Raw genomic sequence first — 5,444 nt, 5'->3', positions numbered from 1 at the left:
TTATTATTATTATTGTTGTTGTTGTTGTTGTTGTTGTTGTTATTATTATTATTATTATTATTATTATTATTATTATTATTATTATTATTATTAGAATTAAGTATTGTTTAACGTTTTCAGATAGATGGAGCCAAAAACTTTGAATCTTACTGGCCAATTTGATTCTAACTGCCAGGTGGGAAAATTATAGATGCAAAAGTGACACGCCAAAGGGGATGAGTAACTGGTCATTTGAACTGGATGACCTGGCCACTCTGTTCATTGCCAACTTGCCCCATATTGCATTGCTGAGACTGTTTCGGGTTAGAAAAATAGTACAGAGGGAAGGCTGAACTCCTTCTCTACATGTCTCTTGGTCCTGATCCTAATTGGGTACTGCATACACATGTGATTGTGTTAAGTGTCCGACACAGAGTGGGGATCCAGAACCAGCCTGTGTACTCTGTAATGTAAATCTTAAATTATTTGGAAATAGCTCTGTCTAAGCATCCACCTGGGCTTGGAAGAGATGACACCCCCCCACCCCGCTCCTGAGTTAATACTGAGTTGGCTGAAGCATCTTGAATATGCAGGCTCTCTCTCTCTGTGGGCAACTGAAGTGGGTCAGCTGAAAAAGTCACCCTGTAGACATACCTGTTTGTCTCTGTTCTCCCTGTACATTTGTAAATAAAAACAAATGCTTCAAAAACAGTATACATCCTTCAAAGGGGACCATTCTAGGTAAATGTTATCCCTGGAACTTTGTAGTGTTCAAATCAGTAAAGTGGGGAGTGCAAAATACCCCAATAGATGAGCTAAATTTACAATTCCAGATGAACTGAAACTCACCTGGAGTCTAGAATATAGGTGCTGTGAAATGGTTTGGTGGCACTGCTGTGAGTGGAACTTTAACATTCATGGGATTTTAATACCTCTATTATTAGAATTGTCAGCCCTTATTTTATGGTGCATCTGTTACTTAAAAGAAACATCTTTTATTTATTCCACCCGAAATCTTGACTACTGAAAGTGACAACCCCTCAATAGATTCTGTAACACTGACAGTGTCTGCCAATGAATAATGGGAAATCTCCAGCATTCCCACCAGCAGTGGCTTCCCGGAACCTAGAATGGGCATTGCTGTACTCTGTGGAATGCCAGTCAAAAGTGACAGTTTTGATATTTGCATTCTTTGCCCCATAATTATTAAGAGAGCTAAATGAGTCTAAAACCTTAAATCCCATAAAATATTTTTACAGGCTATGTCTGATTTGAAAGTATTAATAGTGTGAAATCTGGTTGAATATTTTAGCTGAATGAGATGTTTGACCCCTAAAATCTATTGAAAATAAAGACAGGACTTGTTTTCAGCAATGCTAAGTAGTTTTGCACAATTAATAGTTCAGACTTTGCAGAAGAATCTCATTACAGGGGTCATAAACTTTAAGCGGTCATAAGGGTTTTACCAGAGAGAAATAACTTTCTAAAAGCCAGATGGATGCTGGTTAAAAACCCCAATTACTCCTTATGTTATATTTGTTCACAGTTAATATACCCATCAGATCTATAAATAAAAAAGCCTACTTCATGATAGGGTTGTCAACTCCAGGAAATTTCTGAAGATTTGAGGGAGGAATAGGTTTTTGGAGGACTGGGAGCTTAGGGAAATGTGATATCATGCCTTGTGATCTCAGATCCAGGTCAGAGGTCAGATCTTTTAATTCTTCCCTTCCTGTAAGGTCACTTATTCTCACCAAATTCAAAATTTAAACTTAAATTTCCCACCTTATATTACTTCCACCTGTCTTTTCCTCCCACCTTACTTCACTTGTAGGCTTTTATATGCATGTTTTCTGCATGCTATACTAATACTTTGTTCCTAGTATTTGTGCTGTTATCGCTGGCTACTATTCAGTTATCTTAAAGGCAAAGGTAAAGGTTCCCTTGCTTGAAAGCCAGTCGAGTCCGACTCTAGGGTTGTGTTGCTCATCTCCGTTTCAAAGCCGAAGAGCCAGCTCTTTCCAAAGACGTTTCCGTGGTCATGTGGCCGGCATGACTAAACACCAAGGTGCACGGAATGCTGTTACCTTCCCACCAAAGTGGTACCTACGGTATTTATCTACTTGCAATTTCTTGCTTTCGAACTGCTAGGTTGGCAGGAGTCAGTTATCTTACACTCATCCTAAAACAATTCTCAAAATCCCCTTCAAGTTTTTTATCTTAGTGTTGAGGGGAAAAGCAACTTTGAAGGCCCATAGGAAGACAACAGCTAATAGTAGTCCCACCACTCTCTCAATCCCCAACCCAACTCTGGTCTTTAGTGGCTTTTACAGGCATCAATTTATCTTAATCTCCATGGTATACCATACGGAATTCCTACAGCATCCACCCTCTTTAGCCAGTCTAGGACATGTTTTCCGAAGACCCTAATATCTATATACTATTAGCCACCTGTGGCCACCATCTGTGGATATCTAAATCCACAGACTGGGGCTACACAGAGACTAAGGAAATCTTTCTGCACACTTGGAGGACTTCCCAGGGGTTCAGAAAAATCTGGAATGTTTTTAAAAATACACATGGGTGTTAAATCTCCCCGAAAGTAAAGCAGTGTTCTCTGCGCAAGTACAGAGAATGCACTTATCATTGGCAGTTGAAGGAGGCCGGGAGCTGCACTGGGACAAGCAGCAGCAGCGCAGCCCAACAGACCTGATTGGCCTGGCAGCAGATGCACAGTCCGGGAGCCACGGGGGCATGCCACTGGCAACTGCACAACCTGGGAGTTGGGCTGCGCAGCCATTGCTGAACCCTGTGGTGGTGGCACAGCCTGGTGACTGGCAGTGGCAAAACCCCTGGGTCACACTGGGCCTAGGGTGAAAGTAGCTGGGGGGAAATCTCTGCTGGCTTGCTCAGAGCAGCTCTGGGCAAGCCAGCAGAGACTTCCTCCCCAGCACCGCTGCTCTCTGTGGCTCACCCAGAGATATTTCAGGTGAGCTGCAGAAAGCTATCGGGCAGCCCAGGGCTCCACAATGGTCTCAGTGAGAGAGTGGATAGAAATGGGATTCCCTTTGAAAGTCTTGTGGGCCCCTACTTGTACCATAGACTCCTCTGAATCTGCTGATTCCTCTGGAGAACTGATCTCAGTAGTCTGGAGTCTCCTATAGTCTCCTGCAATTCCGGGAGACTCCATGTCCCACCTTGAGGTTGATAACCCTATTTTATGAACAAAACTTGTGCTCTTCTTGACCATAAATTAATCCGATGAGCCAAGATCTGAAGAGGTGAACACTGACTCACAAAAGCTCATCATACCCTGCCACATATTTTCTTAGTCTTCAGGGTCCTACTGGACTCTTACTCTTTTCTACTGGCCATCACATTTTTATAGTTTTATCTTTTGAAATTATAAATTGCATGATTGTGTTCCATGCTTTGAGAGAAACTGTTTCGTGTGTGATAAAACTATGATTTGTGTGTGATAGGCCTGCAAGTTCCTGTCAAACAAAGGAAGCCTCTGGTAATCACCATTTCAAAATGGCAGATCTCTATGAGAAAATACACCGCCCACTGAATCTTTCTACCTGGGCACATCCTCTACAGTAAATGTATGGTGTGGGGTTCAGTAAGAAGAGATTGGATTTATATACCCCACCCTACACTAGCTGAAGGAGTCTCAGAGAGGCTTACAATCCCTTTCCCTTCCCCTCCCCACAACAGACACCCTGTGAGGCAGCTGGGGTTGAGGGAGCTCTCTCAAGAACTGCCCTTGGGAGAACAGCTCTGAAAGAAGTTATGACTGACCCAAGGTCACACCAGCAGCTGTGTGTGGAAGAATAGGAAATCAAACCCGGTTCTCCCAGATTAGAGTCCACACTCCTAACCACTACACCAAACTGGCAGTAACTGCCACAGCTTATACATCCAGCAAGTGTCTATTCCAAAGCTAACTGATATGGATAAGTGAATCACTGCTCATCCCATGTAATTTAACTTTGCAACTTATTTCCCATTTTTAAAAAAACTGCATGCAGAGAAAGATGATCTACTGAGAGCCCCAGTCTATGGATTCCTAGACATATTTGGGATATAGAAGTCACATAACAAAGTCATTTTAGATAGACAGACAGACAGACAGAAAGATAATTATTTATTTATTTCAATTTGTATCATGCCCTCCCCGCCAATGCAGACTCAGGGCGGCTACCATTAAAAATTAAAATACATTAAGACAAATTCATTAAACACAATATACATAAAATTCATAAGCATAACAGATAATAAATAACAGTAAAAACAATTAAAGTGCTAGTGGTGGTGGCGATATATCCTAATCCCTCTAGGCCATGATGTAACCAATATGATGTATGGCCAGCGGCTGTTGCTATTGACTTCATAGAAGAAGAAGAAGAAGAAGAAGAAGAAGAAGAAGAAGAAGAAGAAGAAGAAGAAGAAGAAGAAGAAGAAGAAGAAGAAGAAGAAGAAGAAGAAGAAGAAGTTAACCACTACACCAAACTGGCTTTATGTCAACAGCAATAGGCAATTGCTGTTGACACAAAGGGCCTTACCCCAATTCAGGTGTTGTTGGTAGCGGCTCCTAATCGAAGGTCTGGTGGAAGAGCTCCATTTTGCAGGCCCTGTGGAATTGTAAAAGATCCCACAGGGCCCTAGTGTCTTCTGGGAGCTCACTCCACCAGTGTGAAGCCGCTACTGTAAAGGCCCTGGCCCTAGCAGAGGCCAATCTGATCTCTTTCAGTCCAGGGAGGGTCAAGCAGTTTTGAGCCCCCGACCTCAGTGCTCTCTGGGGAACATACAGGGAAAGGTGGTCCCTTAGGTAGGCAGGCCCCAGACCATATAGGGCTTTAAAAGTCAAAAACAGCACCTTGAAGTGAATTCGGTATGCTTTTGGCAGCCAGTGCAGTGCCTTCAGCACAGGCTGGATGTGCTCTCACATAGGGAGACCCATCAACAGCCTGGCCGCCGCAATTTGCACCAGCTGCATCTTCCAGATTTGTGATAAGGGCAGCCCCATGTAGAGAGCATTACAGTAGTCCAATCTTGAGGTGACCATTGCATGGATCACTGTTGCCAGGTCATTGCGTTTGAGGAAGGGGATCAACTGCCTAATCAGCCGAAGGAGGAAAAAAGCTGCCTTGGCAGTGGCTGCTACCTGGACCTCCATTGTTAAGGAGGCATCCAGGAGCACTCCCAAACTCCTAACCTGGCACCAGTAGTGGAATCCGTACCCCCGGTCCACTCCAACTCAGGCATAGACAGACAGACAGACAGACAGACAGACATATATAATCATACAGTCCATATCTTGGACATTGGAATGTAATGTGGGACAAATCCTTGATACACTGTTGATCACAGGAAAAGAGTCTTTTCCTGTATGGGATTTCATTAAAATGTCCTTCCAAGAATGTGAGAGGTAAAATATCTAAGTGCACCTTAGTAAAGGCCAT

This window comes from Gekko japonicus, unplaced genomic scaffold (genome assembly GCF_001447785.1).
Source record: "Gekko japonicus isolate JY-2015 unplaced genomic scaffold, Gekko_japonicus_V1.1 scaffold1122, whole genome shotgun sequence".
Lineage (NCBI taxonomy): Eukaryota > Metazoa > Chordata > Lepidosauria > Squamata > Gekkonidae > Gekko > Gekko japonicus.
Note: the sequence above shows the minus strand (reverse complement) of the source record.